Source organism: Scyliorhinus torazame, chromosome 13, assembly GCF_047496885.1.
Source record: "Scyliorhinus torazame isolate Kashiwa2021f chromosome 13, sScyTor2.1, whole genome shotgun sequence".
NCBI classification, from domain to species: Eukaryota; Metazoa; Chordata; class Chondrichthyes; order Carcharhiniformes; family Scyliorhinidae; genus Scyliorhinus; species Scyliorhinus torazame.
The window spans coordinates 147,377,761-147,400,476 of NC_092719.1; the positions used below are offsets into that span (position 1 = coordinate 147,377,761).

At 44.7% G+C, this 22,716-nt stretch overlaps 1 protein-coding gene across 19 annotated transcripts in view; it reads left to right on the forward strand.

Moving 5' to 3' along the window:
- Window positions 1-22,716, forward strand: part of foxp1b (forkhead box P1b) — a 739,458-nt gene that overhangs the window by 472,967 nt on the left and 243,775 nt on the right. Inside the window, exon 1 of one of the 19 annotated variants that reach the window (XM_072472267.1) lies at window positions 2,977-3,061. The exons of the other annotated variants lie outside the window; for them this stretch is intronic. The gene's annotated coding sequence lies outside the window, so the exon portion shown is untranslated. Of the gene's footprint in view, window positions 1-2,976; window positions 3,062-22,716 lie in introns of those variants that run through there. 19 annotated transcript variants of the gene reach the window in all.

A 22,716-nucleotide genomic window follows, 5' to 3' on the forward strand; every position in this document is an offset into this window, starting at 1 on the left:
TTCCCCCGGATGCTCCGGTTTCCTCCCACAGTCCAAAGATGTGCAGGTTAGGTGGATTGTGCACACTAAATTGGCCCTTAAGGTAGAGTTGCAGGAATAGGGTTGGGAATGGGTCTAGTTAGGGTGGTCTTTCGAAGGGTTGGTGCATACTCGATTGGCCGAATGGCCTCCTGCACTGTAATGATTCTACGATAAATTGTTACGGGGCAGAAGGAGACCATTTGTCGCACTATGTCTGCTGCTGCTCTCCAAACAAGTATCATGACTTAATGCCAACCACCCCCCTCCCCATAGCCCTGCTCATTGTTTCTAAACAAGTAATCATTTAATGCCCTCTTGAATGCCTCGATTGAACCCACGTTTGAACTGAGCAGAGGGGCTATCTCCATGCTGATTAAAGTTGCACCCTATTCAAAATCCCGAAGAGTGACATTTGCTCTTCTTGGTGTCAGGTTTGGAACCTAGAAACTGTCCCAACTCCTGTTTCCCACCCGGAAGATGAGATATCAGATAATTCAACACAAACTAGTAGTTGTGCGTGGGATCTCCATAAAATTCTCATTGGATTAACTCTTCAAATTCTTTGGTGGAAGATCAAATTTCAGTTGTAACCTTATATATAAAAGTAAGTTATCTTTGCATCGCTCCTCAAAGCAATGTATGGTAACTTAAGTTATGAAAGGATCTTTCGTTAAAATCAGATTTGTAATTCAGAGCATTCAAGCTTCATGTCCTCTGCAGTTGAAGAACTAATATTAAGGCTGTTCATGAGTAGCCTTGAGTGACTGTTAAACACAATGCTGACAGTTGTCTTTCTTCACTAAAGTAGAAAGAAAAATTAGTAACTTCAATGGCAGCAATGAAAATAATCTTCGCAATCAATTGATTGATACAATCCAAATTGAATTTAGACATTACTTTCCTTCTCTGCCCTCCTCAACACCTGAAACACGACTACATATGTAAATATTTTGTCACAAACCATAGCTACATTCATTTTTGCATACCCCCTTCTCCAACCCCACCCCCCATCAGAATTGTAAGGATAATGGACCTACCTACTAGATTTGGTCCAATATGTAGGAATGCTTTTGAATTGACTTGCATAAAAACGTTATTGACAGTAAATCAATAAAGATGGCAATTCTTGAAAGCTGAAGCGATATTCATTCCAGAGTATTAATTGGTCCAATTACTTGTTGTTTGCTGGTCTAAATTCTTAAGCCTACTTTATAAACTTCAGACTTTGAGTGCTTTTATTTTAAGTCAACAAAGTATCATTCTTCCTGAGCCATTACTGGTTTTCAGTTATGCTCACAGAAACAAATTCAAATACGGTGTTTGCAGGCTATATGAAGCAGATATTATCAGCTTTTCACATTGGAATGCAAAACATTGCCTAAAGATATCTAACTCAATTCCCCAAGCTGAGTCAAAGCACATAACATTTTTTTTTAGCAGGGACAAAAGACAAACTAAGTGCACTGGATTGACCAGAAGTGTGCAAATTGCTAACAGTTTTCCTCAAATATTATATGTATCCCTTCCCCTCCCCCATTACTTGGTTTACCCATAGAATGCTGCAAAAGAGACTCCCACCTAGCTAATTAACATTATCACTGAAATGGTAGGGTTGAGTCATTAGTTCCATGTGCATTTAATTAGAGGCAGACTGAAATTGGATTTAACTTATTACTTTTCATGGATCACTTTCTTGTCATCACTTCAAATTGGATTGCAGCCCCAGGTAACTAATTATGAGAGCCACAGGATCAAGAGTGAAGAAGAAGGTAATTAGGAACCACAGCGTTGGACCCTTGCTGATAGTCCACTAGCACTGTGGAAAAATATAGTTTTATTTTGTAGCACTGCCACAAGCAGGGGCATTAAAATTGTGGAAATAATATTCTATTCTGTTTGGAATCATGGGAAGGCTGCTGCCACCTATTGCGGTTTATGTGATGTGCAGCTGTGTTGAAGATGTTATGTCCACATGGTTCCACAATGAACTTCTTAATGTGTAGTTTAAACAAGTGAAGTCAACATATTGCATGTAGGCATGAGGTAATGCAAGAACTATGTACTCTGAGGCTTTTTCATTTGTGTGGAAAAAACACTATCAAACAAAACTGTGTAGCAGGATGTGGAACAAAATCATAATGTTTTGGATTAGTGTACATGAGAATTGTCTGTACATTGAGATGTAACAAACTGCTCTCTATTCAAAGTTCTCCTCATTTGCGTAATTTTCTTAAAGGATGAAAAATAGCTACTGCTGTAGGATCATAAAACATGTATTTAAAAAAAACGATTAAAGCATCATGACGTGGACTTTTCAAGCATTGCACATTGTTAGTGGGTATAAGAAATAAGCGGAGCTCAGAATGTAGACTGTTAAACATTAGCCTTTATTATTGCGTCAGATTCCTTTAATGAACAGAAATCCACAAGGTTATGCAGAAAAAAATCTCGAGGCGTCTTGCACATCTTAATAATGATTTAAAGTAAAATCTTTGTGTGTCTTAAAGGGTTTCACGTTAAGGTCAAATAGCATAGTGTTTTCTCTTTCTCTGACGGCTGACTGAATGAGGATCATGGTGGGAGATGAATGCTAACCTTTCTTCAAAGTCTGAGGCTTTTTCTGTTGGGAGCTGAGGGTCCTTTTCCTTTAGTTTGTGTAGGCAGCATTTGAACTACTGTGCTGTACACACCATAGCATTGTCCCAGCATATGTGCACCAAACAGCTCAAATCTGCAACTCATTACTGCACAGCACTGGAGACCATCCAGTGGTTAGAATATTTCCTGAAGCCTAGAATAACAGCAGTTAGTGCAAGCGCCACACTATAGAAGTGACAATGAGGGGCGGTCTACTCCTGTTGGCATGGTGCCCAGTCAGGAAAGCTAGTTGAGATAGCAAGACAGTAAGATTGCTGCCATCCATATGTGTTGTGCTGTTGAACTTGGATGAGACTGATTTTTTTTTTCTGAAGAGAATGCGGTTTAAACAATGTGACAGCATCAATCTGCTCCACTTCTTGCTTCTGCTGTGCAGGATTTGGTCTGTGATTATGCATTTTTTATGACTCTTCAAGTACTGTATGCAGCATAGCTTTAATGACTTAAATTGGTTATTATGGTACTTTGCAACTACTAGTAATGGTACTAGTTAAGTAAAGATTAGTTCAGTAAAGATTGAAAACTTAATTTTTTTTGTTGTCAAAAATAATTTGCTCTGTATCTCAGATATTAGAACCAGATTGCAGTAATTCTGCCTGAACTAAATAGTTGCTTTTTTGCTTTGTATGTTTTCTCTTTTAAAGATTATGGACAATTGATGAAGTTATAAGATTCCATACCCTGCCACCCACCCTTTATCTCTAACTAAAGGTGTAAATACATTTTTTGCCCTTTCTGAGACATTTTGATGTTTGAGCTAGCAGCCGTTGTCCATTACATAAGCAGACTGGGGAAGGGGTGTGGTTCACATCTGTATGTCTGCTGTTTTGAAAGCTTTAGGAATTTTCTTGAAACTTGAGTAATATGTCACTCAAAGTGAGGCTATTTATAATAAATGTAATTATAATTGGAGAATTATAGGTCTGCAGGCTTTGTCTGGATAAAAACATACTGCATCTTTTTGCTGTTTCCTTTACAGCTAAAATTACGATTACTAAATAGTCACGCTTAATATGTAAATTCTGAGTTAAGTTGCTTTTGACTTAATGCCAGAGAACATTCCACTATAGTTAAGGGATGGGTTGCTTTGATACCTTTTCATTGAAGAAAATCTCAAAGTTACATGAGTGCCTTTAAACTTTTACTTATTATGTCAATTTCTATAGCTGATGTAAGAAACATGTCAGTTTGCAGTTGCCTATTCAGGAATAAGAATTTCTTCCCCTAACCAGGAATAAAGATCTGCTTGGCAGGGTACAGTACTTGTTAAAGAAGAAAGCTGTCCCGATGTGTACAACACATCTGTTGTCATTATTACAACATCCCAGGCTAATGCGCGGTCAATTCCAGCCCCACAGGCCCCGAAGACACAACACAAGTGAATTAACCAATATTTAGCCTAAAAATTTCCCAAACCTTTGGCCTTGGCTGCTCAATAATCTACAGTGATTAGGTTTGATAGTTGAAACATAATTACTATCTTTTTATAAAAGAAATAAAGATTAAATATACAGTAAATACAACAGCATTATGGCAAGCTAACCTACTACCACCCCCTTTTACTGTCCCACCCTCTACCCAAACAAACAAGACAGACAAACACAGAGGGTGGAAAGGGGTAAAATTATAAGGATTAAGATAAAAAAAGAGCCCTTGCTTTCGATGTTGAATTCTTTGCCGCAGGCTTTTTTCCCAGCACTGTGATTGATCAAAGCCACCGGTATACAGTTGATGATGGTCTTCTAGCAGAAACATTCATCGGTGCTCACAGGCAGTAGGATTTCTTCTGGAGAACACTTCAGCCTTTATAAATTAGGCCTTCAACTCAAAGGTCCACCTTTGAGTCTACTTCTCTCTTAAGTCTCTTTGTTTCACATCAAACCCAGCTTCCAGCCCGAATTTCTATCTCAACCCTTTGCAGTTTCTGTATATTTACATCCAGCCTTACTGACAAAAGAGAATAGTTCTTACGCTGGAACTTTAGAGAGTTTTCATCATTTCAGAGAGAGAAAATCAGAAATGCCCCATCCAGCTTCTGAACTGAAAGCGAAACTAAAACAACACAGCCTCACTGAGGAGAGAGACATTCCAGAGAACTCAGAACAGATCACCACTGGTTATCAGCAAAGACCAGCATTTTGAGCCAGTTCATTGGCCACCAGTCAAGTCAGTCAAAATGAGTCATCTCTAATCTCTCCGGCTTGAGTTAACGGCAAAGTCTGCATTAAAGTCGCAGGCCCATTAATCATCCATGGATAAAAATTGTAATCGCGAGAAAAAAAGGGGGAACGCAGGGAGCATACGGGGTTTAAACAGGAGGATCTTTCATCATTTGCAAATGTCTATTGGGTCCTCTAACATACATGCACACCCTTTATAAAATGCAACAATCAAATTGGACATGCGATTTGGGGGCTGGAATTAGGCAGCTGTGTATGTGTCGGGGAGAGGGGTGTGACCTGTGTGTTTTGTGGGGAGGGGGGTTAGAGTGTTTAAAAGATATAAAATTGGCTTCTGTATGGCACGGTGACGCAGCGGTTAGCATTACTGCCTCACGGTGCTTCTGACTTTAACTGAGGTGTGAAGTTGGGTGAGTGACTGACCCACTCCAAAGTCGCTGGTTGGCTCTTTAAATATTACACATGAGGTTTTCAACTTATTCAGCTTTTCCACTTTGACTATGGAGGGCTCGGCATCCAGGAGCCGGAGAAACTCAGAGGCAGCGATATGCACGTTACTGCTGGGCAGACACAGTAACACCTCCTCCATGGATGGATCCAGTGTGCCTGTTTAATCAATCCCTGTGATCGAGGGCAGCACGGGTGGCGCAGTGGTTAGGACTGCTGCCTCGCGGCACTGAGGACCTGGGTTTGTCGGCCCCGGGTCACTATCCGTGTGGGGTTTGCACATTATCCCCATGTTCCCCCCCCCCTGGCCTCTGACCTCATGGGCAGACCTGCCCTAAGGCATTCATCGCACTGCTCCACACCTGATTTTGAAGTGAAGCCTGTCAATCAGGTTAGTTTCTGGGCAAGAACCAATTGTGACATCGCACAAACTAGGAAGTTACATTAAAACTTTACAGATTGCATGGGAATCCCGATTTACTGGACCTTTTTGACTGCATCCAACTTCTAGCAGGTACAGTAGATAAAGGACCAGGCCATACTGTTCAGTTTGTATTCATAAAACTACACTGCAGCTACCCCAAAAGTTGAACTTTCAACCCAGTATTGTATGCCACCTGTGATAGTATCAAGTATACTATAGACCCAGCTTGTCCCACCTTTACGGGTGGACGGCCTCATTTAAAATATTTTCTCATTCAAGAATTTGATGGACAAGTTTCAGCTTGATATCAAAAAAGTTTGATACAGCATTAAGAATAAAGATGAATACCAAAAATATCGATGTCAAAGCAATACATTTCAATAATATCAAAATGCTCATTAAAATGTGCAAAGCAGCAGAGTTCACCAGTTCAACCATTCTGTTGCCTTTTTGCTAAAACAGCAAAGCAAGAGAATGAACGAGCCAGGCAAAGCAGGGAAAGGTTGGGGGGTCAGGTCTTATCTAAGCAGTTGGGTTTGACAAATACTGACCTTGCAATCGCCTCTGGAGGTGCACATTCTGCACTGAGCTCGGCAGAATTCATACTCAAGCAGGTATCGGAAGCGGGTTACCTGGGTTTTCTCCTTCCATAGTCAACTTTGTGGGTCGATTTTTGGGAGGGAGGAAATGGAAGGCCTGGTGTCCTCCCTGCTCGTGCTGCCATTTTGGCCCTGTGCTCTTTCAGGGACTGATGTCTGCACTGAGGGCAAGAGAGTGCATGCTCAGAAAACAAAGGTGCAGACAATCATCACCTTTACGAAACCTCTCACTTGTCCAACCAGGCACTGATTCTGTCGCAAATTGCCCATCAGCAGCAAATGCAGCAGAGATCAATCTGATGGCACAAGCAAATCTTTCATTCAACTTACTGGTAATTTGAAGAGTAAGTCCGTGGACTGTATACAGAGGCTTTGGGGGCCGGGTTATGACTCGCAGGCTAGGGAGCTGGACAAACCTGATACAGACCTTAATAAATTGTGTTAGTGTGAACATTAACTGACAGCTAAACAATAAATGTTTTTTTATGGCTTGCGTGCCATCTATTTCCCTGCACCTTCAGTTTCTGAAGATAACTGATCTATCCAGGGATCTGTGTCTTTTCTAGTAGGTGCCTTACTGGCCGACTCTATTTATACAAAGCCAAGTATTGTTAAGGATTCCCCGCCCCCTTATTGGAGAAGCTCATATTCTGCAAAATCCACAAGGTAGTTAATCATCCCTATCCCGTAAAACCCGTGCAGGTTCAAATAATGACAATACAATAATTGGATACCTGTTGGTATTGACAGACATAGCAAGAGTTAGGTGTTCACTTAAGAACATAGCATCAATATTGTGGCACAGTGGAGTTTACCTGTTCAGTTGCAGAGTTCTGCATGTTGCCACTGACTGGCATAAAAGTTAGGCCACTCAGCCTCTCGAGTCTGTTCCTTCATTCAGTTACAGGAAGAAGTCTTACAACACCAGGTTAAAGTCCAACAGGTTTGTTTCGAATCACTAGCTTTGGAATAATCCTGAAAATAATTTCGAAACAAACCTGTTGGACTTTAACCTGGTGTTGTAAGACATCTTACTGTGCTCACCCCAGTCCAACGCCGGCATCTCCACATCATTCATTCAATTAGATCATTGCTGACTGACATGTCAACACTATTTACTCACCTTTGTTCCATTCCTTCTAGGTTTGAATGTTTCATGCATCAAAAATGAACATTAGAATAAGTTGGATTAAATCGAGGAAAAGTAAAATTTGAAATGAACATAGGGCAGAGAGAGAGAAGCTGGGAAGGAAGGATCAAATGCCTGCAGAAAGATTTTCATTTTTCATTTATATTTTAAGTTTCTTTTGAATTGTGGGAGATTGGTACATTGAAAAAAAAGATACAGGTGACATTTAAACTACAGGTTTTTCCCCCTGGATCTAAATTATTTCAGGATTATTCCAAAATCGACAGAACATCATGTTCTGAGTGTTTACAACAACAACTTGCATTTAACCAAGCTTTGCAGCATAGGAACTCAACCTAAGCCACCCGGCAGGCACAAAGGATAAGTGAATGGTTAACAAAAGAAATATTAAGAGGGTAGTCATGATATTCAGGGAAACATCATTGCACATACATACTGATGGACTGATCAATGGACCAATCAACACACACACAACACCACAGGCAAGAGCATACACAGTACAAAACAGGGAACACGACACTTCCTGGGCATTCCAGCAGGAGACAGCTCAGGGCACAGAGCTCATAGCAAGCCACTCAGACACCCACCATGTGCTGAGTGCCACTACAAGATAGTATTAGGAATAGGTCCACAGATTCTAGGGTTATGATCGAACCTCAGTCACCAGTTTACCACTGTAAATAAATGTCAGCAATAAAACTGAGTTGTACCATTCGCAACCGTGTTGGTTCGTCTGTGTACCCAACACATCATAGTACCAGGAGTAACTGTGGGACCTACCTACGGATCCTCCGGAATCTGCCATCCTGCGCCATGGACACCGTCAGCACACCGCAGCCGCTACAAGTCGCTGGAAACCTCGGCGTTAATTGGAAGCTGTTCAAACAGCGCTTCCAGCTCTTCCTGGAAGCCAGCGAAAAAGAGAGCGCTTCGGACACCAGGAAGATCGGCATCCTCCTCTCCACGGCAGGTCAACACGCCATCCATGTCTACAACTCCCTGGTGTTCGTGGAAGGTGAGGACAAGATCAAGTACAAGACGGCCCTTCTCAAACTTGACCAACACTTGAACGTCGAGGTCAACGAGAGTTTCGAGAGGTATCTCTTCCAGCAGCGCCTGCAGGGTAAGGTTGAGCCCTTTCAATCCTTCCTTACGCATCTCCGTATCCTCGCGCAGTCCTGCGATTACAACACCACCTCCGATTCCATGATTCGGGACCAGATCGTTTTTGGGGTCACCTCGGGCACCCTATGCCAGCAGCTCTTAAAAATAAAAGGCCTCACCCTAGCCTCAGCAATCGAAGCCTGCGTCCTGCATGAAAACGTGACTAGCCGCTACTCCCAATTTCAAGCGGCCGAATCGGCGCGGCAGGGGTCTTACGTGGCTGGATCGGTGAGGCAGGCGTCCTATGAGGCTGAACGGCTCCAGGTGATCGAGTTCCTCCCGGCCCGCGGCCCGGACGAGGGCGGCCATTTTGCGCGCTTTTCGAGGCCTCCCGCGTTTGTGCGCACCAAAAACGACACAGAGGGACGTGATGCGCAGGCGCGCTCGACACAAGACCGAACTGCGCATGCGCGGTGGCCATGACGTCACGATGTGCGGCAACTGCGGAGCCGCACATTTAAAGCGGCAATGTCCCGCAAGATGGGCCACTACGCTGCCTGCTGTCGAGCAGCTCAACCTGCCAATGTTCCCCAGTTCCAACAACCTCGCAGGGACGTGCGGACCATTCAGCCTCCTTACTACGAGTCGTGCCCAGACGATATCCAGACCAGTGACACAAACGACCGGTTGCGGTCATTGATGGGAACCGGATGTCTCCAGCCAGGACCCACCAGCCGTTGCAAGTGAACACTGTTAATCCGGGTGATGAATGGTGTGCCACCCTAACGGTCAACCGATCACCGATAACATTCCGTCTGGACACTGGCGCCTCCGCCAACCTCATAGCATGGTCAGCCTTCTACGCCATGAAGGTCAGACCACCAATTCGGCCATCTCGTTGCAAGATGGTCGACTACAATGGGAATGTTATCCCGGCTATGGGATCCTGCCAGCTCAAAGTGACACATAACACACACAAGGCCACACTCTCATTCGAGATAGTCGGATCATCAAAGAACTCCCTGCTAGGCGCACAGGCATGCAAGGTTCTCCACCTCATGCAACGAGACCATGCTCTGTCTCCAGAAGGCACATCTGACTTCCCGGATGCAGAATTCAGGGCACAGCTCCAATCGTTCCTCGCCCACAACCAGGATGCATTTGAGGGTATGGGCACAGTGCCCTACACCTACAGAATTCGGCTCAAACCGGACGCCACCCCGGTCATTCACGCACCTCGCAGGGTCCCAGCGCCACTCAAAGACCGCCTCAAGCAGCAGCTGCAGGATCTCCAGGACCAAGGGGTGCTATCCCGGGTCACGGAGCCCACGCCATAGGTCAGCTCCATGGTGTGTGTTAAGAAGCCCTCCGGCGAGCTCCGGATCTGCATTGATCCAAAAGACCTCAACAACAACATAATGAGGGAACACTACCCCATACCCAAATGGGAAGAGATCACGAACGAAATGGCCCGGGCTAAAATCTTCACAAAACAGGATGCCTCGAAGGATTTTTGGTAGGTCCAACTGGATCAGTCCAGCTGAAAGCTGTGCACCTTCAACATCCCTTTCAGCAGGTTCTGCTATAACAATGCCATTTGGCATCATCTCGGCATCCGAGGTTTTTCACAGGATCATGGAGCAGATGATGGAGGGCATCGAAGGGGTGCGCGTCTACGTGGACGACGTCATCATCTGGTCCACCACACCACAGGAGCACATCAATCGTCTCCAGCGCGTCTTTATGCACATGCGGGAAAACGGCTTGCGCCTCAACCGAGCCAAGTGTTCTTTCGGCCAAACCGAGCTGAAGTTCCTGGGGGACCACATTTCCCGGTCAGGGGTCCGTCCGGATGCAGACAAGGTGAGTGCCATTACAGCCATGCCGCAGCCGGCAGACAAGAAAGCAGTGCTACGCTTCCTAGGCATGGTCAACTTCCTGGGGAAGTTCATTCCCAACCTTGCCTCCCACACAACAGCTCTGCGCCACCTCGTCAAGAAGTCCACGGAGTTTCAGTGGCTGCCCACACACCAGAAGGAATGGGAGGAGCTCAAAATTAAGCTCACCACAGCCCCGGTATTGGTGTTTTTCGACACATCTCGCGACACTAAAATTTTGATTGATGCCAGCCAGTCCGGCATTGGGGCGGTACTCCTACAGCGGGATGACACTGCGTCATGGGTCGCCAACGCCTCGCGGGCCATGACCCCCACAGAACAGCGCTACGTGTAGATCGAAAAGGAGTAGCTGGGTTTGCTGACCGGAAATAGACAAGTTCCATGATTATGTGTATGGTCTCCCCCAGTTTACCGTTGAGACTGACCATCGCCCCCTGGTCAGCATCATAAATAAGGACCTGAACGAGATGACCCCTCGCCTCCAGCGCATCCTACTTAAACTCAGGAGGTATGACTTCCAACTGGTCTACACCCCGGGAAAGGACCTTAGCATTGCGGATGCCCTGTCCAGAGCAGTGAGCACACCGCCCGAATCGGAGGGGTTCGTCTGTCAGGTCGAAGCGCAGGTGGCCTTCACATCAGCAAATCTGCCAGCTGACGACTCCAGTCTGGCCCGTATTCGCCAGGAAACTGCGGCTGACCCCCTTCTACAACGGGTGATGCGCCACATGACAGGTGGGTGGCTCAAAGGACAGTGCCCGCAGTTCTACAATGTCTGAGACGACTTGGCCGTCATTGATGGTGTCCTTCTAAAGCTGGACCGGATTGTGATTCTGCACAGCATGCACAAGCTGGTCCTCGACCAACTACACGAAGGCCATCTGGGGGTCGAAAAGTGCAGATGGAGGGCCCGAGAGGCGGTATACTGGCCGGACATCAGTGATGACATTGCCAATATGGTGCTCAACTGCCCCACCTGCCAAAGGTTTCAACCGGCGCAGCCTCCTGAGACGCTTCAGCCCCATGAGCTGGTACATCCCCCTGGGCGAAGGTGGGTGTGGACCTTTTTCACGCGCTTGGCAGGGACTATGTAATCGTCATTGATTACTTTTCCAACTATCAAGAGGTCAAACGCCTGCACGATTTAACATTGTCCGCTGTCATAAGGGCCTGCAAAGACACCTTCGCTCGCCACGGCATTCCGATTACTGTCATGTCGGACAATGGGCCCTGTTTTGCCAGCCAGGAATGGTCGTTCTTTGCTGCTTCATATGGCTTCACACACGTGACGCCCAGCCCTCTGCATCCCCAGTCCAATGGAAAGGCGGAGAAGGGCGTTCACATCGTCAAGCGGCTCCTCTGCAAGGCTGCTGCTGCCGGATCGGATTTCTGCCTAGCCCTGCTGGCCTATCGCTCGGCCCCACTAGCCACTGGCCTCTCACCAGCCCAGCTGTTGATGGGTCGCGCCCTCAGGACCACTGTGCCATCCATTCTGGTACCCACAACCAACCATGCTCCGGTACTACACAGAATGCAACAGCAGCGCGTTCGCCAGAAGATGGCATACGACACACGGGCAACTGATCTTCCCGCCCTGGCGCCTGGAGACGACGTCCGCATCCACCTACCAGAAGGTGGCTGGTCAGCACCTGCCAAAGTTCTCCGACGCGTGGCTCCCCGCTCGTTCCTGGTTCGCATGCCTGATGGCTCCATTCGTAGGCGCAATCGCCGGGCTCTTCGCCTACTTCCACGCTCGCTACGCAAACTTACACCGACACCGCGCCCTCCTGTTGTTCCTGATATCGACTTCGTGGAGCTTCCTGCCACCTTGCCCCTTCCGTTGTCGCCCGTGGCCAGGCCCATTCCTCAGCCGGTGGATCCAGACCCACCCTTGAGGCGATCAACCCGAATTCGTCGCCCACCTACTATACTGGACATATGAGCCTGTTTGTACATTGAACTCATAATACCACTTTGTTAATATGTTTCTGTTCTTCCTTGTCGTTCCAGGAGTTCGTTTTTGTCGTTCAACATTTCCCTGTTCTTTGTTTATGGTACAACCTCGTTGTTATGTCGCACCCGACATCGCCCCTTGTATATAGTTTAGCCCCATGTACATGCTATAGATATTTCACACACACACATTTAGCTGCACTCAGTGCACATCTCTATTTATAACCACATAGGCACATGTTCTTGTACAAAAGGGAGGATGTCATGATATCCAGGTAAACATCATAGCACATACATACTGATGGACAGATCAATGGACCAATCAACACACACACACCACCACAGCCAATCACAGGCAAGAGCATATACAGTACGAAACAGGGAACACAACACTTCCTGGGAATTCCAGCAGGAGACAGCTCAGGGCACAGAGCTCATAGCAAGCCACTTAGACATTCACCATGTGCTGAGTGCCACTACAAGATAGTATTAGGAATAGGTCCACAGATTCTAGGGTTATGATCGAACCTCAGTAACCAGTTTACCACTGTAAATAAATGTCAGCAATAAAACTGAGTTGTACCATTCGCAACCGTGTTGGTTCGTCTGTGTACCCAACACATCAAGGGTGATCAAATGTTTTATTAAATGGGTGGTTTGTAAGGAGGGCCTTGACATAGAAAAGGGAGATAGAGTTTTTTAGGGGGAGAACTGCAGTGTGTGGGAGCTAGATAGTTGAAGCTGATTTTCCAAAATTAGGTTGCATTGTCTGAAATATATATTCCAATCGGTAATGATGCTTTTTTATTTCAGTCATTATGAAAATTCAGACAATAATGCTTTAGATTTAGGGATGACTGATGTGCGTGAATAATGAGGTGCTTGTTAGCATTTGCTAAGGTGAGGACCGAGGCCATCAATCTCCTGTTTAAAGATGCATTATATGTGTATATTGTTTTTTAAAAAACCATACAGTTAAATGAGTTTGATCCTTACCATATACTTAATGTAAATTATACGTAAATATTTGATGGAAATGAATGATTAGAAATCTTGTTTAAGTCATTTAGCACTTAAACTAGATGAGCTTGACCCAGAAAGTCCCTTTCCAGAAGCTGCATCCACTTTGTAACTTTGGCGGTAGTTCAATGTAAATGGACTTTCTACCGCACTTACAAACAAATATTGGCAGTGGGGCAGGGGCAACACCCAAGAAATTCCAGATCTGTAGCCTTGACTTTATTTTCACATGAGAGTGGGATACATTATGTTCATGTGTCCAATTTGCACCAAGCTCAATTCTCAGCTTCATCCATGTCAGCGGAGTGTAAAATCAGGCTCGGCACAAATCAGGTTCCCTATTGCACCCCCTTTTTCCCAGACGTGCCAAGTCGTGCGGGAAAACGGATTCTCCACCGTCACCGAATGCATTTTCGGCGTCGGGGTGCAGAGAATCCAGCCCAATATAGGTGTAAGTTGTTAAAATAATTTATGGATGGGCAGCACGGTGGCGCAGTGGTTAGCACTTCTGTCTCACGGCGCCGAGGTTGCAGCTTCCACCCCGGCTCTGGGTCACTGTCCTTGTGGAGTTTGCAAATTCTACCCGTGTTTACATGGGTTTCGCCCCCCACAACCCAAAGATGGTCAGAAGTTACCCCAGTCCAACGCCGGAATCTCCACATCATGGCTACCCAAAGATGTGCACGGTAGGTAGATGGCCGCGCAAAATTGCCCCTTAATTGGAAAAAATGAATTGGGTACTCTAAATTTATCATTAAAAATAATAATTTATGGGTGTATTCAATCTGCTGATATGATCAGGTTAGGTGACAAAGAATGGGAGGAGGCTTGTATGGAGTGCAAAGTAGCAATGATCATTTTGGTTCCCTGTATCAGTGCTGTACTCAGGTCTTCAGCAAAGCTACTCTTGAGCTCGCAGCTAGCAGGCGTGCAACATCAATCTTCTATTTTAGAGTTAGGCTCCTAGACTAATAATCTCGAGAATGTGGGACCAGATTCCGCCATGGCAGTTTTGGAATTTAAATTTAGATTTTTTTTGTCAGAATCTGTAAATAAAAAACTAGTACCAATAATAAAAGTGGCTGTGGAACTGTCAGGTTGATATGAAAAAACAACAATTACAGAGTGCAAAATATGAGCGTTTGCAACCATCTTCAGCCAGAAGTGTCAAGAGGAAGATTCTTTTGACCTTCCCACCATCACAGATGCCAGTCTTCAGCCAATTCAATTGACGCTACTTGATGTCAGGAAGTGACTAAGTGCACTGGACACAGCAAAGTTGCAGCTGTAGTGAAGAAGACCTCACCAAACTGTTGGAGTACAACATGAACACTAGTGTCTACTCAACTGCATGAAATTTGTTCAGGTGCCTCCTGTCTACAAAAAAGTAGGGCAAATCCAACCGAGACAATTATGGCCGTATCAGTAGCAAAATTATGGAAGAAGTTGCCAGCAATGCAATCGTACGGCAGTTGGGGGAGATGGTGGCACAGTGGTAGCGTCACTGGACCAATATCCCAGAGGCCCAGGCAAATGCTATGAGGATCTGGGATTGAACTCCACCGTGGCAGCTTGTGGAATTTAAATTCAATAAATAAAATCTGTAATTGAAAGCTAGTCTCAGTAACGGTGATCATGAAATTATCAGCAATTGTCATGTAAAAAACATCTGGTTCACTAACTTCCTTTAAGGAAGGAAATCTGCCACCCTTACTTGGTCTGGTCTACGTGTGACTCCAGGTCCACAGCAATGTGGTTGACTCTTAACTGCCCTGAAATGGCTTTGAAAGCTATTCAGATGGAGAGGAATTCAGGATTTCTGTGAAATACCTTTGCCAGTGATGCCTATACCCCATGAAAGGCTCAAAAAAAGTTTCTTGCTAATCACCTGCTTAAATTGGGATCTGTAAGGTCCACCCTGCTCAAAGATTTAATTAGGGCTTTCATCCAAACATGGGAACAACAGTTGAATTCCAGAGGTGACATGAGAGTGAGCTGTTTTAATATAAAGGCAGCATTCAACAAAATGTAGCACAAGGAGCCCCAGTAAAATTGAAATCAATAGTGATGGGGTAAGAAACTCTTCAGTGCTCGTAATTATACCAGAGATGCAAGTGATTCTTTGGTACGGCATCATCGATCCTTTGGTAGTTAGAGGATGATCATTTTGGTGGGGTAGGAGTCCCTCCAGGCACTATCCTGAGCCTAGCTTTATTCAGCTACTTTGTCAATTACCTTTGTTTAACTTGAGGTCTGAACTGGGGCTGTTTGCTCCTGATTTTCTTTTATTTGTTCACGGGATGTGAGCATCACTGGCTGGGCCAGCATATGTTGCCCATCCCTAATTGCCTTTGAAGTGAGTGGCTTGCTAGTCCATTTCAGAGGGCGGATAAGGGTCAACCACATTGCTGTGGGTCTGGAATTACATGTCGGCCAGACCAGCAGATTTCCTTCCCTAAAGGACATTAGTGAACCAGGTGGGTTTTCACGAAACAATACTTTCATGGACCTTTAATTCCAGATTTCTTTTTAATTGAATTCAAATTGTACCATCTACATTGGTGGGATTCGAACCAGGGTCCCCAAAGCATTATCCTGTGTCTCTTGGATTGCAGTGCTCAGTTCTATTTTCAATTCCCTAGGTAATGAAAATGTATCTCAAGCAAGACTTGGATAACAGAGTAGTAAGCACCATTTTCATTGCATAACTGACAGGCAAAAAATATAAATTGCAAGAGGGAGCATAGCCATCTCCCCGTGACATTTAGTGACATTTCCATTACTGAGTACCCACCATCAACATCCTAGGGACCTCATTGAACAGAGATACAATTGGATCAGTCACATGAATGCCAGGGCTATTATAGTGGATCACAGGCTGGCCATTCTGAGGTGAATGGCTGACTTTCTGACTCCCTAAAGTCTCTCTACCACCTACAAGTTACAGATCCCAACAGGTGTTTTTACTCCTAGTCTTTATCTTCTAGTGACTCTTGTGAGAAAATGAACACACATGGATGCTATGTGAGCAAAGGATTGTGATTTTTTTTCTCTACAGTGAAACAGTATTCTGGCAGTATCTAAGCACTCACATGAAAAATCATAACTTCTGTGAAATACTGGAAATGTCAGCCAGCTCATTGGAGACATGCCATGGCATGAATCAGTGCCTTAAGGATTGTGGACTCGTGCCCCACTCCAGGACTTGGGCACATAGCCCAGGAATTTATTTGGGGTTCTCCTGATTGGTTGCTGTAGCTGCAGTGAAAGATTGGCATAAATCGCAGAGATGTCTGACTATAAGGTCTCCGCTGAAATTACAGCAGCTGATTGGATCAACTTCTGAAGAAATTTCCAGTGATTACCTGAATTAACACCAGAGCAGCAGTGAAGGAGTGCTTCATTCTCAAAGTCACTGGGCAAATTCACTGTCCTGCGCTATGCAAATTTATGCATGGCGAGGATTATGAGGGAATCTTTCTATCAGGCTGTCATTTTGAGCAGGCAGCCCAATAGCGAGATCCCAACGCTGGCTGCCCCCCCCCCCAGATTTTCTGGGTCTCCCCCAAGTACTGGGGTGACCCCGACCATTGGACGCCAATCCCATTTTCTTCACGCCCGATTACTCCGCCGCATCGGCAACCTGGCTACCGGTGGCGGGCAGCAGAGAATTTCACCCACTGTCTTTCAAATGAGCTGATAAGCCAAATCCCTTTGTGCTTGGTCGTACAGATGTAAATGATGTCATGATAATTTTTTAGATGATTAACAGGGAGCTCTCCCAGTGACTAGGCTAACATACCTCAAACCAACAGCACCAAATCAGTAACTAGACATACACATCCTTACTGTTGTTGGACCTTGCTGGAGGCAAGTTGGCTATTGTATTTGCCTGCAAAGCAAGAGTGACAACAGTTGAAAAGTAACTAATTGGATATGAAACACTTTTGGACATTTCTGAGATGATATAAAACTTTTAAATTCCTTCTGTTGAGAGGAGAGGAGAAAGTCAAAGTTGATGGAATATTCTTTAGCTGCCATTATTGTAATTAACCTTTATTAAAACAGTGCCACTGACTACCTTGATACTTAACTTTCAAAATTATGAATATTGGCCCGTTTCTTTGTTTGCCGACGTTACTTCTGATTGTATCTTCTGGAAGGTATGCAAGTGTTGATGAGGTAATTCCCCAGATTCTGAGAGCAAAGTTCTTGGCTTAACGCTTACCACCAGAAAGCATATTAGTATAAGGAACTCACCATGTTGTTATAACTGGCATAACCCATATTCTAGCACATCTAATGCTAAATTAGAGCATCACTGTGCCCACTATCTTTCCATACTAATGTACTTTAATGTTCTTGGTCACACATTGATATTACTACGTTTGTCCTATTGCAAACAGCTAAACATTTTTCACAATAGATTTTTAACATCTCAGGTCACCACAATGGGAAGAAAATCATTGATTTTTAAAAAAACTTAAGGAGACGTCACCTCATGCATGTGACAATAGTGTAATGAATTATATCACTGTAAATAGGAATGGTTTCAATTTAAAATGGAGGTGATTTAACCAGAGGTTTTGTAATTTTAGTTATCTTTTACTCCTGAATTTTCTGTGCCAATCATTGTCTTCTCGAATGAAAGTTTTGGACTTTATTTTCTGGTGCGCTTCATATTCATTTTTTTTTAAGCTTCTATGCCCATTCATGTGTGAACCTTGATAGGAAAGTTTGAAGGATGTTTATTGAAAGAATCATAGCAGAGTCCAACTCTGCTCTCACCTAGAATCCACACCGATACAATTTCTAGCAAAGAATAGGGGAATCACAATTTCTAGCAAAGAATAGGGGAATCACACTTAAGCTAGAACCATGTCTAAATTTTCTCTTGTTCGCACTGCAAAGGCAAGAGACCAGGGCATTTGTAGTGTCTTTGCTGTTGCTTTGGTTGAGAACTTCAAACGTAGAAATTTCTTGGTCTGTAGGGCTCAATTGCACATTGGCTAAGCTTTCAGAGGAGCTCAATTTAATCATGATGATCTTAAATGTGTGCTGTACTGCACTTGCTTTTTCCATCATAAATGACATGAATCCATTATTATGTTTTGATTGAGCAGTATGAAGGTTTTACTTTGTATGCCATTACTTGAGTGATCTGTAACTGAAACAAACAAAACAACATTTAATCAGGCCATTAAATGTTCATACTTGGCAACATTTCAACATGACTAATGAAATAATGTTATCAACGTTTAATGCAGGAAGCCAAATTTGATAACCCCTTCTAAAAATGGGGTCAGGTATCATGATGCATGATTAACCTACATCATAGATTCCAATGCAGGCGGATCAAATGTTGTGCTGCCAGCTATTATACATGTCTGTAAATCCAGCCAGTGCTAACTGCGCAGTTGATTAGCTGGGTGTGAGAGCCGAGGGGGCAATATTTTGAGTGGCTAGCCCCAATTTAAGTGGGCCTGAGCCTGCACCTCTTTAAAGGGGAGGTGCATATTGGCTGGAGCAGTGCAAGATGAATCTGACCTGGGAATGACAGAAGAATGACACAGCAAGAGAGAGAGAGAGCAGGTTCCAACTTTTCCAATGTGTACTGGAGGCCTTCGCAAAGAAAGAGAATCTTTGTGTGTCCGCAGTGGGCCAGAATACCCTCCAGGCACATGTGGGCAAGGCAGTGGGAGCATATTACTTGAAGGGCTTGCCAGGAGTCCAGCCGTAAAGATGTAGATGCAATGCAACAAGATGTTCAGTGACCTCACACAAACAGTCAAGGTCAGTGAATGCATCTTCAAATACCATATCCTATCACGGCTCCAGAACTGCTCAATTCACCACACATCTGTCAGTTATGTACCAACAATCCCTGTCACTCAAGACTTACAGCTAACATTCATATACTCCACTGCACCACGAACACACTTTGCATTAAACAAACCTCACAGCCTTATCACATCCTGCGCACACCCCCAGCTATTCAGCAATGACAGTTAACACAGTCAAATAAATTAAACAGTCATGGACACAGTCACTCTCCCTGGCAAGAAAGGCGAAGCATAACTGGAGCTAACCAGAGTAGGGGATAGGCAGACCTGTTTTTCCTGACAGCCATGGAGAAAATCGTGATGTCTAATGTTCGGACACTCATTGCTGAGTGAAAATCCTTATACTTAATTCTCTTTCTTACATCCCACACTCTTTCACCCTACACCCATTTCTAATTTACAAGCTGCAGATGGTGTAAGCATGCACCTCCTACTTTGCTCCTTTCCTGACACCGCAACCGTGCCCAGGTATCTTTTTCCTGTCAGACATTCCAAAAGTGTATATGGTCAGGCAGTGGAGAAATAGCAGGGAGACAGTGATGAAAACACTGCACCCCCATTTAATTTTTGTGCACAGCAGCCATCTCGGAAGCTGGAACTGCCTGTAATTTAAGAGGGTAGCACTCAGTTGGACACTGTGCACACTATGTGCATGGGTTGCTCAATGGCGTCATCAACCATGCAGTTAACTTTTCCATTTCACATGGGAATCACCATAATGATGGCTGATCACCCTTAATATCAGCCAACATTTTTGGGAGTATTTGGCAGGTGGTTTTGCAAGCAGCTGCCCTTCCTGGCACTATCTCTCCCCATCCTTCCCATTTATCGGGACTGCAGCCAGGCACCAATACTTGCTGGCTTGCCTGGTCCAGTGCCTTGGTTCTTCCATTGTGAACAAGTCCTGGAGTGCAACATGAACCAGGTTGCTTCTGGCTCCGAGATATACGAACTACCCAGTGTGCATGCAGCTGCCTAGAAGCTATGATTTCAACAGCTTATTTCAAGTGGCTTTTAACATTCAAACACTTTCCCTGCTCTCTCTTCCCCTTCCCCCATCTCAGTGAAGCCCGTGGGTATAATACTGCAGGCAAATGTTGACATTTTTATAGTAGGATCCGGCTATGTAAAGATCTGACATTGGAATTTCCAATGCATTTTGATTGTGTCAGCCCGCTCAAGCATTTTGACTATATGCAATATATAATCAAAACTACCTATTTATGGTTTTCATGAGAAAATAAAGCTGCTGCAATTCCTGGGCTCTCCTTAGATATTTCACATGTCCAATATCAAAGCCCATTTCCATAATCAAGCCCTCGCAATAATCTGGTATAGTAGTGCACAGATTGGAACACTTCTGTTTTGTCATCTGTTCATTGGAAATGACATAAGCTCTTGCATGACTTTTTTTGTTAAAGGAAGAACAATTAATTTGTTTGGTTGTAATGGTTTAGATTATAATCAGAGGAATCATATGATTGTTACAGTGCAGAGGGGAGCCATTCAAACCATCCTGTTTGCACCAGCTCCCCAAGTGAACAGTTCACCTAATGTCATTCCCCTGCCGCCACCTTGCAACATTGCATGTTTCTCCTTTTCAGATCACAGTTTTGAATGCCATGATTGAACTTGCCTCCACCACACTCACCTCCTTATCAACTTTAGGAAATTAAAAAATTTTAACAGTAGCAAAAAAATTAACATTGCAGATTCCACTAAATTTATCGTTCTTATTCCACAAAAATAAGTTGCAGATTTCCTTATGACACTGAACTTCGATTAGCTTGTTTAACACAAACTTTATGCAAGACACTTTCTGCCTCAAGGAGCTTTCTTTGTTTGTTCATATTTATGTGGTCTGCTGCACAGTAGAACAGGAGGAAGTATTAAGTTAGATAAAAGCTGCTGAATATGTTTCTCTGCCTGGATATGAAGCTGTCAATCAACTGCATTCCCCCATAGACATGCTGAGGCATTCCCTGCCACAAGAAGCAGGTTACTTTAATCTGATTTTGTAGACATTTGAGATTGCCACTCGTCAAACAAAAGATTTACCATTCCTAATGCATTTACATGACAGAGGAAGGGTTTTTTTGCAGGATTTCTACCTTTAAGTATGTGTGTTATAAAAATCCATTTACAGGATGTGTGTATCGCTGGCAAGGCCAAACTTCTTTGGCCATTTCTAATTTTCCTTAACTGAGTCATTTGCTAGGACGTGGCCATTTCAGGGGGACATTAAGGGTCAATTACATTCGTGTAGTGTAGGTCTGGAGTCACATTTAGGCCAGACTGTGTAAAGACAGCAGGTTTCCTTTTTTTAAATGACATTACAACAATCTGGTAGTTACATGATCACTGTTACTGATTGATGCATGATCAATCACTACTGAAGCGAGATTGTAGTCCAATTGAAGGCTTTAATGAACAAGTAGTTACCCCAGCAGCTCCGGTACAGAATGACTGCTGTGGGTGAATCACAGACTCTTATGCTCCACCTACTGGGTGGAACCAGCAGGCAGGTTCCACCACTCATACTACAGTATAAGGTACATCCCACCTAGTTACCGGGATACCCCTAATATAGCCTACCACATTCACCCCCTGTTTAAAAAAGAGTCCGGCAGGACTGGTGGCCTTGCTTTTACAGTGGTAGTGGTTATAGAGGTACCCTTCGGTGCCTTTACACGCAATACACATATTTACAGACAATTATTTAAAAGTTCATTTTGCAATGAAACTATCAGCCGGTCGGGGGCCCTGATCGTCCTCTGCGATCGTTGCAGTCCCGGCGGTGATGCTGGCGTTGACTCGGGCATCTGTAGCTCTGGGAACGATTCGTCTTCAGCTTCATCACATCCGGATGGGACCAGTGGGAGGACGGATCCTCCTGGGAAGGGAGCTGCGGTGGTGTGCGCCGGTGAAAAAATGGTTGGGGTTGGTGGGGGGAGGGGGGGTTATCCAGCGGCGGCCAGATCCCGGAGGGAGACAGTGTCTTGTCGGCCGTCGGGTTGCGTCACATAGGCGTACTGGGGGTTAGCATGGAGGAGATGTACCCTCTCGACCAGTGGGTCCGACTTGTGGACCCGTAAGTGTTTGCGGAGTAGGACAGGTCTGGGGACTGCCAGCCATGTTGGAAGCGAGGCCCCTGAGGAGGACTTCCTAGGGAAGGCAAGGAGACGTTCATGAGGTGTTTCGTTGGTAGTAATGCACAGTAGTGACCGGATGGAGTGAAGTGCATCGGGGAGGACCTCCTGCCATCGGGACACTGGGAGATTCTTGGACCGTAGGGCCAGTAGGACGGCCTTCCAGACCTTCCCGTTCTTCCTCTCTACCTGCCCGTTTCCCTGAGGGTTGTAACTGGTCGCCCTGCTGGAGGCAATGCCCTTGCTGAGCAGGAACTGACGCAGCTTGTC